Source organism: Falco punctatus (assembly GCF_963210335.1).
Source record: "Falco punctatus genome assembly, chromosome: 14".
NCBI classification, from domain to species: domain Eukaryota; kingdom Metazoa; phylum Chordata; class Aves; order Falconiformes; family Falconidae; genus Falco; species Falco punctatus.
The window spans coordinates 11879016-11891215 of NC_137594.1; positions in this window are offsets into that span (position 1 = coordinate 11879016).

Here is a 12200-nt window from a genome sequence, read left to right on the forward strand (position 1 = left end):
CACACCCTTGTTTGATGACAGCACCAAGCTGCCTGGTGCAGTCGACATGCTGGAGGGCAGGGATGCTGTCCAGAGGGACCTTGACAGGCTGGAGAGGCAGGGCTGTGCACACCTCATGATGTTCAACAAGGCCAAGGGCAAGGTCCTGCACCTGGGTTGGGACAACCCCCAGCATCAACACAGGCTGGGCGGAGAATGGGCTGAGAGCAGCCCTGAGGAGACAGGCTTGGGGGTGCTGGCTGGGGAGAGGCTCAGCATGGCCTGACAATGTGCGCTTGCAGCCCAGAAAGCCAACAGCACCCTGGGCTGCAGCAAGAGAAGCGTGGTCAGCAGGTCGAGGGAGGGGATTGATTGTCCCCCTCTGCTCTGATGAGACCCCACCTGCAGTGCTGGGTTCAGCTCTGGGGCCCCCGACATCAGAAGGACACGGGCCTGTTGGAGCGAGTCCAGAGGAGGCCACAAAGATGACCGGAGGGCTGGAGCAGCTCTCCTGTGCAGACAGGCTGAGAGAGTTGGGGTTGTTCAGCCTGGGGAAGAGAAGGCTCCGGGGGGACCTTAGAGCAGCTTCCAGTACCTAAAGGGGCTGACAAGAAAGCAGGAGAGGGGCACTTTACGAGAGCACGTAGTGCTAGGACAAGGGGGAATGGCTCTGAACTGAAAGAGTGTAGATTTGGATTAGATATTAGGAAGAAATTCTTCACTGTGAGGGTGGTGGGACACTGGCAGAGGCTGCCCGGAGGAGCTGTGGATGCCCCATCCCTGGCAGTGTCCAAGGCCAGGCTGGATGGGCTTTGAGCAACCCGCTCCAGTGGAAGGTGTCCCTGCCCGTGGTGGGGGGGCTGGAACTAGGTGATCTTTAAGGTCCCTTCCAATCCAAATCATTCTGTGATTTTCCCCAGAGGAGAGGTCTTCTGTAATAGACTGACTGTATTGGTCTCATGACCTTGGAAAAATGAAGGACCCTTGGGATATTTCCAGGTTTGGTCCTGCCTCCGAACTACTCCAGGATTCACAGTTGTAGCCGAAGGACCAGCTGACTGCCTACCCACCGACTGCCGGCTCCTCTCTCTCTCCCAGGAGAAGTTGAAGCAGCAGATTGGAAGTAAAACAACACAAAATAAAGTATCAAGTAAAGATTCAAGCTTCCTGCCCCCTCCCCCCTTCCACCTACTCTGTAGATATTTCCCAGCCTGTGGCCTATGGGTTCCCAATTTCTGATGGAAAATACAGGCTGATCTTGAAATGTGACAGCAATTCAGAGGGAGGAAGGAGAGACTGCCAGATGGCTCTGCTTTGCACCTTCTTCAGTTTGCAGGATAAGGCTTCATGATTTGCCATAAATTTATCATTTCCCCCCACCTCTGCCATGGAATGAAGCTAAACTTTTGGCCTCTTGGCTCCGTCTTTCCACATAAGTAGCAAAATGATGTGGTGTTGTGGAGGGGGGGATGAAGCGAGTTTGTCGTCTTGTATGCATATGTGCAAGGGAGGAGAGAAAATGGGGGCGGGGGGTGCTGTGGAAGGAAGAAGAAGCAGCTCATGAAGAATATAACTAGCAGAGCTGGTTACACCCCCTCGCTGCCCACAGCGAGCATCTCATTCCTCTGAGAGTCTGACTGGAGGTAGCTTAAATCCGCAAGAGACGAGAAGGAACTGTTTATTTACATGATCATAATCTAAGGCAGAATTACAGCCTGAATTCATGAACTTTTTGAGGTATGTTATTTGCTGCTATACAAATTGAAATGTCACTTTCTTTCCTAATTTTCTTTGCTCTCTTCCTGCTAGTGCAGCATAAAGCTGTGAAGCAATTCTGCTGGGGCATGGTGGGCCACTAATCTTCACGCAGGGAGACAGCGGGATGGGATGTGCTTCAGATCTGTGTTTCATCCTCCTCCTCCTCCTCCTCTGTCCTTCTTCTGGCCCCTCTTCAGAGCTTCCACAGAAAAAAATTTAACCATGTTGTTATTCACTTTCTACACTGTAACTAGTAGCAGTGTGAGAGTGTCACATTATGTGATTATTTTTGGTGGTGCTTACACCGTGTTATTTACCAGGGACTAAAGAGTAATATAACTATAAATATCCATTGCATGACCTTAATACAGTCTTTCTGGTTTATGAAAATGTTATTTTTCTTTTATGATAATCTGCACAAATACGGTATGTGTAGCAGAATGGAAGTCAGAAACTTGTAGTTGGGAACTCTAATTTTTCCAAGTTCCAGAGAGAATTCAGCACAGAAAACATGTCAATAGGAGGCTTTTTGAGCATGTGGTCACTTTTGCAGATAATTTCCATATTTTGATAGAATTCTCGACCAGGCTTTTAAAACTGTAGTCCTAAAATCCAAAGTGGTGTTTCAGCACTTCCAAGTTCCAGTCAAGTTCTGTGCATGCACTGGGTTGTTTAGCAGGACGGTGTGGCTGAATCACCCGCACACAGACAAAGTGGCCCTCTGCAGCTTAGCTCCCTAGTGTTTTGTGCATGTTTTGAACAGAAGTCTTCTTGTGTCACTGATGGAAGGAGGAGTTCAGCCCAGGAGATGCTCCGGGTTGGTCATCTGCTCCAATGCTGTCCTGCTGCAGCCGAGGAAGGGGTTATGGCCCTACACAGCCCCAAGCAACCGCCCCAGTTTCACTTCAAAGCAGTCATCCCCAAACCCCACGGGTCATTTTCTCTCCCTTATTTGTGCCTTTTCCATTGTTTTGGTACCTGTGCAGCAGTACCACATACAACGTGAAGCAAACTGTCCCCAGGGATGATAAATTTTTTGCAGAGCCCAGTTTTTTGTCCAGCTCGCAAAATAAATCATGAGCTGATCTGCGGGCAGGGCTGCTTCAGCTGTCCCATTCAGGCAGCTCCCACAGCTATGGCAGGATACCAGAGGCTTCGTATTAGTAATTGTATGAGCAGTTAGCTATGCTTAATATTTTGGATGTAGTCTAGATGCATTTTATAAATAAGTCACAGTGTAAATATCTATTGGTTTTACACTGAAATCTACGCAGCTTTTCAGTACGATGTTATGTTAAATGGCTTCTTACTGAGCAGAGTCCCGTAACAACTAGCCCTCTGATACGGCCTAAGTGCACATAACCTAATATTTGCTATCATTTCAGATACAGGTGTCTCAAATGTCCTGCTTTGTTCAGAGACATCCAAACTTAGGTTTGGCTGTAAATTTACTGTAAATATGCAAGGAAATTAGCTCAGAAATATATCAAAGCATTAGTTTGCAAACAACTCTGTGCAGAATTTTTGTGTTCTCAAGAGAGAAATGTGTGAATGTGCAGCCAAGGTAAGAATAATTACATCCTTTATGTCTGCTCCTGTTTTAAAAGTTCTTCAATGCCACTGCAGTGCCTAGAAGGACAAAGCTGCTTTTGCTACAGAATATGTCTAAATGGAAATAAAGATAGCTACAAGTATATGTACTGTGCCGCGTATGTGAGCTCTGGTCAGAATAATAGCTTTAATATAAGAATGCATACTTTCTTGAGGGCTTTTGCTATATTTTTGTTACCCCGACAGGGTTTCCAGACACCGAGAACAAATCCCTTTCTTTATCCAAAAATACTATTCAAATGAAAATTGTAATTTAGACACAAAGGCATGGTTTAATATAATCTGTGCAGGTTGTAACAGGAGTCTGTCCTTAATAAAACATTGATCTTAGTCTTATTTGTCACTGTTAACATGTTTTTTTCTTGCAAAGAACTGTCTCCAGAAGGTCTGGTTTAAGCAATAAAGCAGGATGAGGAGATTGCCTATTTTCCAGACTGTGAGTTTGTTTTAGAGGGGAAAATTGTATTAAGCCTACATTTAAGCAGAAACTCAGCAGGAAAACAGACTGAAAATAAGCATGTTTCAATAATCTAAGATTTTTTTGGGGTGGTTTTTTTTTGCTTTTTATCATAAGACCTCGGTGGTAAATCTGCTGGAACTAAAAATGTGCAGTTTTTGTAAAAATAAGTTACATTTTTTCAACTCTATCTCCAAAGTGTTGTCAGGCCCTAAAGTGAATTGAGAAAGTTAATTTCAAGCAGGAGGTCTTCTGATTGCTTTTTTCATAGTCCTGAGTGGTATGTCATGACCGTCGTCACGAGAGGTGGTCTCAGCACTGGGTGGATTAGGTGTTCCCCAGGAGGCTTCTGTGGTGCCAGCTGCGCAGGGATGATCCAGAGCTCTCTTCTGATGAGGGCCTCACAGAGCTCCAGCTACTGGACCTTGGAAATAAATAAAGTAATGCTGCGTGTACACATGCCTCTGTTAGCTAGTGTGAAGAAATTTGTGGTGTTAGTGTGATCTGGCAGTCTTGACATGGTTACATTAGCAGAAAGTTTCCCTGATGAATGCCTACAGCTTAGTCTTTAACACAGGTGTGTCATCTTGGTGCTTAGAAAACAACACAATAAATCATTTCCAGTTGAGATACTGCTAAAATATTTTAGGAGATTGGAGTGATTTCAGGAGAGACGGGCATTTAGGATTTTCAGGCAGATTTTCTCACCCTCAGGCCTGGTTTCTTACTGCAGGGATAGGCAAGGCACAGAGCAGGAGGTGAGGTCTGCATGGGTCTCATCTGCTACCACAGGTTGTCCCCAGGAAAATGCTGTCTACTTGAATTTTCTTCTTAGGAAGTGGTGTTGGCCAGGAGGCAAGGGATTTCTTCATCCCAAAAAGGGTTTGAACCCTCATCTCCCATGTTCAAGGGGTTTGCCTGAGGCACACAAGATTAGGATCTTATTTTAAGCTGGTTTTTTCCAGTTAGCTTTCTCTTAGCAGGTTCCACGTTTGTCCACACGTGAACAAATAAATACCACACTTGAATTCAAACTCCTGAAGTTTGTATGTGGGAGAGAAGCTGCGCTTACTTCTACACGAGCCCTTGGTATGTGCTCCTGCACCACTGTGCTACCAGTTTGTCAGGAGGATTCCCAGTATAAGTGGAAACTGTTGAAGAGCGGGATCATTTCCTCTCTTGCAAATGCCAGGGCTGGGGAGGGTTTGGGAAATCACATAGCATCTTTGTGACAGACAAGGTTTAATACTTCTTAATCATTGCTGTATGTGAACAAAAGTACACTATTTTGTAGATTAAAAATACCTGGTGAGTGGCATCTGTTTCTCGTGGGCTCTGAGAACTGATCCAACATTGCCTTTCTTTAAGCTTTCACAGCGTAGGTCTGTCACAGTAACACTGGATCATACTATGACCGATGTTGATTGTCCCAGGACTACACAAGGTAGTAGCTGTCGCAAATACTTTGATCATTTCACTTCTCCACAGCACACACGCTGCTTTTATGAAGATTTCATAAAATCCCAAATAAATAAGTTTAAGTAAGGAACATGGGTGAGAGAGAGTCAACTATGGTTATGGATGTGTAGGCGAGAACAGAAATCTTGCACCTGATATGGGGAGGCTTGTGCGTTCGTATCACCCAGCCCATCTGTTTATCAATATTATGATCACTCAAGAAAAACTCTAGTTTTAAACGCTTAGCTTTGATTTTCGTAGTTTTGTCAGCAATTTATATATGATTGACAGAACTTTGGACATAAAAGCCTATTTCAAGCACAGAAGCATTAGACCGATCATGAGATTTTATAGCTACTGCATTTGGAACCTTTTCACTTGCCACGTAATGCTGAAACGCTGGGGATTCCCATTTGCAATTCCTCTAAAAAAACTTAGCAAAAGTTACACAGTATTTGCATACTTTGCTGTATGTTTTGTGCTACCTGATACCATGTGTGGTCACGTGTGGTCTTTATGAAAACGAACACTGCAAGATGCATAGCCATGAATCCTGTATTTGCAACGTGGATGCAAACACCTGAGTTACTACTCCTCGGTGAGTTGTGCAGTGACTGGTTGCGCATGCTCTTTGAGCTGGCTGTACGTGGGGTGTCATACACCTTAATCTCAATACCCTGTGTGGAACAGCCTGATTTAGTGTTGGTGCTTCCAAGTGATAGCAGAGGTTTGACACTGCATGTCTGAGTACACCCTTAATTACATTACTCTTTCTCTGCTCGCTATTGGTATAGTGAGAATATTTTTCCATTTCGGTGATTGAAGTCTCTCTGACATCTAACCAGTGCCTCACACAATAAAACTGTCAGTCCTTTTATCTCTCCATTATTCCTTAAGCAATCTGATTCTCTATTTTTCATTTCATATGTACATTGGCTGAAAACCTTAACAATATTAGACTGTAAGTTTTATCTGTTTTATGAGGTAGATTGCTGCAGTGCCTTTCCAAATAATAGCTATTTCTTCCGCAGGTTCTTAGCTCGAAGACTTAAAAGTCTTTGTGTATCTGCAATTACCATCTGTTAATCCAAAATTATAATCAAACTAACACCTCCATTGTATTAGAAATGGTTTGGATGTTTTCTCTAATTTAATCTCATCTGCAAAATTTGAAATGTAGCTTTCAAGCCCATCAGTCATGTATTTTTATATAAATAGTACAGTGGAAAGATTGGGTTCAAAAGGTCAGGTGTGTAACTTGCTTCTAAGCTCATCTTTGGGTTACATGTTATATGTACTTTCTGCTTAGTCTTTCTCTTTAAAACCCTGTTAGTTCCATTTGATGCTTTGACATTCTATTATGCTGTTTTTTTCTCTTCTGGTAGCTTTTTTTAAGAATAAATCTCTTTTTTTCTATCCTGGTAATAGAAGAAATTAGGGTACAAGAGTCAACCGAAGCTTTGGGTCAGTTGGAGTCTTTCAGTGAGTTTTGGATCAGGTCTTGAAAAGGGAGGATAGAAGTAACTAAGGTGGCAGCTCATAACCTTTGGCATGCCTGTTTGGACAGCAAGCCAGGACTGAAGAAAACAAGTTAAAATTGGCTAGCTGCGTTCCTTCCAGTGTTGTGCGGATAGGTAGATGTATAGATGTGTAGTACTTGATTTGAAGTGTTTCTGTAGTGTTTGGGGCACTTGGTGTTCCTATATTCTACCATTCTGCCTCCAAAATATTGACCTTCATGCTAGTGAGCCTAACGATGTTCATTTGGAGATTTTAATAACTGGATGTTGGTGAAGTATTCAACACATCAAAATAGTGTCAATTGTCCCTCTTTTATTTTTCTAATCTGTATTTAAGTTTCTTATTTTGAGGCCAAATCACTGCTGCCCTTACAGTCTACGTGTGTTTGAGAGGAAAAGTCTGTTCACATGTTTGGATCAATCCTGTCTTTCTGTGGAATGTCCCTGAGCCCTTTTCATCCCTTGGTACGGCAGCGCTGTCACACCAGGTGCCCGCCTGTGGGCAGCCACACATGGCTTGCTACATCTTCCCTGGCTTTTTAAGGAAAGATCTATCGGTCAGATTGAAGCTTGGCTAAGATCATGTAGCTTCAGCCAGAAAAGCAATGATATTCATGTTCTGTGCCTCGGGAGCAGCTGGGAATGCCTGTTTGAACAGAAAATACTGTTTGTTCAAAAGTTGCCTCCTGCATGCGGTTGGCGGGAGCTATTGCTGCTATCAAATTCTGACAAAAAGAGGGGAGGGTGGGAAGGAAAGATGACATCGCCTGCTTGTGGGTGACTGGAAGCGTGTCTTTGCTGACAAAGGGAAGAGAGAGAGGTCTGGGGAGAAGGAAGGGGAGAAAGGAGATGCTTAAGCCACTGAAGAGTTGAGCCTGCATTTTATAGTGTAGAGACTGAAGATTATGTGTCTCTACATTCCCACAGATTTTCCTGAAGTCACTGGAACCTCTCAAGGACTCAGCTGGCACAACTAATGGCAGGATTTAACCCAGCTGATTATATTTGAAATAGTCTTTAAAATGGTAAATACGTTTTCTGAAGGTCCATCATGTTAGTAGAAATCTAGTACCTTTACTGAATCTATTTCTTGTGTGATCCTGGATTCAGACAAAAGCTTGTTAAACTTCTGTTTGTACAGTTCATCCCATCAAGGTTGCTTATCATTGTTGCACAAGAAAAGGAAACATATCAAATGAAAAAAATCCGTTTTATAGTTGGCAAATGCCTGTATTTTGTCTTTATATGATGTGTTGTCATTCATCATCTAACCTTGGGGAAATCACGGGCACTCTAACAATGTAAGAGGCCAATAAAAAAGAAAATTATTTCAGTAAAAGTGTAGCTAGGGATATGTAAAAGAGAAATGCCCCTGGGTAATAAAAATTACCCATGCATAATGGCTGTGAATGTATCAGGCAGACGTACTGTATACAGCGTGCTGCAGCAGCTCAGCTATAGGATGTCCCTGCTCACCGGGCTCAGGCTTACAAAGACGATGGGGGGGAGAGAGTCGGGAGAACATGAGGTCAAGCCCAAAGCAAAGGACTGAGAAGTTAAGTACTTGGTAAGCGCTCGTGTGTCTCTACCTATCTCTTTCACCTCTTTGTTAGAGCTGTCTCCTTTGATCTTGCCTTTCTCATTATTACTCTCTGCTACAGAATTTGGGCTCAGTTCCAAGGTCGAGGCCTGCTCCTGCTGAACATCTCCCATCCTTCCCCCGTTACTCAGCCTGTCTCATTAGAGCCTGGCAGACTTGCACTGTGCCGTAGCAATGACATTCCTCACTCTTTCTTCAGTGCACTGTAGGGACTGTTCTCTCCAGATAACAGTTGGGTATGTTTTCTACTGTCATCCCCTCTGGGCTCGGCTGGCGTAGCTTTAGGAGGCTTCTTAATGTGCAGCTCTTTAGCCTTCACTTTAGTTTTCTGAGGACCTCGCCCCAACCCATGCCTTAGCCGTGGCACTAAATATTCTAAACAAGAAGGCAATCTTCTACAAGGAACTGCTTTTCTCAGCAAGTCCTGTCCTGACAGATTGTGATCTCAGCAAGCGGTGCGGCTTGTGGTGAAGGTTTTAAGTTTACTGGGTGTTTTATATTTTACATTTTTCTTTATTGCATTTTTTAATTTTACTGACTCTCAAGCTAGTGAGAAGAATAAATCTAAGATTAGGGATAGGTCAATAGGTTATTAGGTAACTGGGACTACGTCCTTCCTCTTAGCCAGAAGTTATTACACAGTGAGCATTTTACTGCCTTGGGCAATTGCCTGTCCTTCTTGTCCGACCAGCCCCTAATGAGCCAGTGACATGCATAGAGCAAGTCACTGTTGATAAGAAATTATTACAAAGGGGTAGTTATGCCAGCTAGTACTGGGGATGTGGGAAAGGTCCCTGAACTTTGACACTGACGTTAGAAACGTCTTCCAGAAGCAATAAGTCAGAGCTGTCGTAGCATGTAAAGCTCTTTGCGGATAAACAAGTCCAGACACAATCCCTCCTCCTCTTCTACTGCACATTACCCCAGTGACTCTTTATTAATAGGAGTCTCCTTCTTTTCCATGTGACATTTTCCATTTGCAATGACATAAAGGATTCACAGTGAAGGCCAGACCCTTCCCCACAGCAGCCACTGTGTTTACTGGCTCCCTGCCTCCCCGTTGTCTACTACAGCAAATTTAAGCTTCTTGTCTTCATCTGTGTAGCCTGTCACAGCTCCTAGTGTGAGGAACTGAGTTTACTCTTTGAATCAGACTGTTGCTGAATCAAGTCCTTTGTATCTCCTTTTTCTGATTTTAAAAGGGTTTAGCTAATCCTGTTGGCACTAATATTTGAGCCAAAAAGCTGGGTAAATGAATCCATGATGAGCTCTATGCTGCTGTAGCTGGCTTCCTCCGGTACCAAGCTAGGTGTTTTAAAAATAGCTGGGGTACCAGTATGCTGCAGCACAGTCATTTCTGTGCCTGGAGCGGAGACATGCCCAAAGAGTCTAAATTAGTAACAACTTTGTGGATTTTCTTCCAGCTGCGCCAGTGGTTTGTTTATGTAGATAGCCAAACAGCAAACACCCACAGAGTTGTTAACTCTGCAAATCATCAGTAAGTATTTCCTAAACTACTGCTGACAAATTTCTGATGAGACCTTAATGTCTGTAAAAATCTATTGGATGTTGTCAAAGCACCATTAGTCAGCCTGTCATCGGGCCCGCTTTGCGGTGTGACTCAGAGATTTGCTTTCCCATACTTACTGCAGAAAAGTGAAACTGAGAAAACCTCACACTGCGAGGGAGCTGCGTGCAGCCCAGAGCCACTGATGAGCTGGTGGACGGTACCAAAATGCCTGAAGATGTGATTTCAGAAAGAAGCTTGAGCCTAAAGAGGTTTCTCCTCTGTTCTTTGTATCTCTGGAAACAAGTGGATATTACCTCTTTTCAGTCTTGGGAAAGCAGCAAATGTTACTGCTTTTCTGCTCCTACTCCATACAATGGAAAATGGGAAGGGCGGTATCACGAAAGGGGTGCTGCACATGTAATTAGTAGGAAAACAACACGCGAAGTCAGGTCCAAATGAGCATGGCTGTGTCATGCTTAATACTGGAACTGTTCTGGTTTATACCTATTTTATACCTCCTGATACTCAGTATAACCCCCTAAATATTTCCATTGAAAAGGAAGCTGGGGCTGGAGGAGAGCAGGCTGCCTGCTACAACTTGACGGCATCCCAGGGTGAAGCCTGCACTTTGCTGTTGCTTGGCATCTCCCCAGTTCTGGAACTCAGTAAGAGCCCACATTATTTTCTGAAGCTGAATTCTTTATCTCTGGCTGTCATGTGATGCCAGGCTAGACTAGAAGAGTTGTTGCTGTCAACAGTAATAGCAAAAAAGTTACCACATCTTCTGAAAATAAAAACAAAACAATCACCTCTCCTGCCAGCATACAAAGCAAGGACACCAGGCAACAGCTCAAACAGAGCCCCTGCATACAAACAAACAAAGACGCCTGTCAGGGCTTAAGGGGGAAAAATGGCACAGCTGTAGCACCACATTAGTGGAATTGTATGAGCCTTTTTATTTTCAAGGATGCAGACAGATGCCACCTGAAACACAGGATGCTTGGAAATACCACACACACACAGAGATTAAACCACACAGGTTCTTTGAGGTTCTTTTCTGTATCTCGTTAGCACGAATTATATTAACACTGCTAATGCTGATGGAAACCAAGTGAAGCTGTCCTCACAATAGTTTAAACTTGTACAGAACCAAAGGGTAGTTTAGCAAAACAGTTTTTTGAGATGACAGATAACAATTTCTTAGAAATCGTGTCTACATTCTTGACTGTAAAGCTAAAACCAGACAATGATACTTCAATTTAGAGGCTAGGCAGTAGAGGATAGTGATCGTGGATATTACTTTTGTTGCCCAAGTTGAATGTCATTGTGCCTAATTTTCATGGATGCATCCCAGTCACTCTGCAGAACCCGTGCTCAGCATAACTTCTGCAGGGGGGCTGCCAGCACAAGGCAGCTGTGCACAGGGCAGACAGGTACACGCTCTGGAAACGAGCTCTGAGTGTCTCTGCAATAAAACGAGTCTCGCTCTTACCAAACTGGTAGTCTTCCAAAAATACCTGTAAATATGACCCATTTTAAAAATGAATGTTTGATTCATTAAAAGATGAAGAGGCGTATAACATCCTTAGTGCACTTTGTAATTTTGGCACAGTTTCCACCACCTGGGAGAAAGGCTGCATTTTGTCTTAAGGGGAGAGTGCAGTTGTGTGAAATAGCCAATTTTTACAGTTCAAAAGATAATTGAATTCCCCGATTCACAAGCTCTTGGTTTTTATCTTCTCTGTCCTCTTCTAGCATGTTATTGCACAATCCCCTCTGTTCCTTCCTAAGCTCCCAGATCAGAGCTTGCTTGTGGGGGTGGGCTTTGGGCACTGGGTAGTGTAAGTGGCCTGACCAAACTGAAACGGTGCTACAGTCACAGGACATAAACTGCAATTAGATAATCTGATGGCCAGTTGCTTATCACTGTCCTTTGAAAATTGAAGCCAGGAGCCGGCTGAGTTAAATTTCCAGTCAGATGCAAAGGAGATTAGATGAGTGGTTTGTACAAATAGGAAGTTATGTATCTCATCTTCTGCAGTTGGTGCTGAGGGCTAACCCTGGGAGTCGCTTTGGGTCAGGAACATTGATGACTTTTGGCCAGGCACAGCCACACCACTGATTTCACAGCAGTGACAGACATGGCTCCATGGCAACCTTGCTGTCACTGGGCCCTCTTAGACTGACTGTTGCCACACAACAGAGTGGCGTAAGAAAGCAAAAGCTGAAGAAGCAGTGGTTTCTATCATTAGAGGGCAGCATCAGAAGCAGCAGACCTTTCTTTCCTGGCAAGGAGGGTAGGGCAGT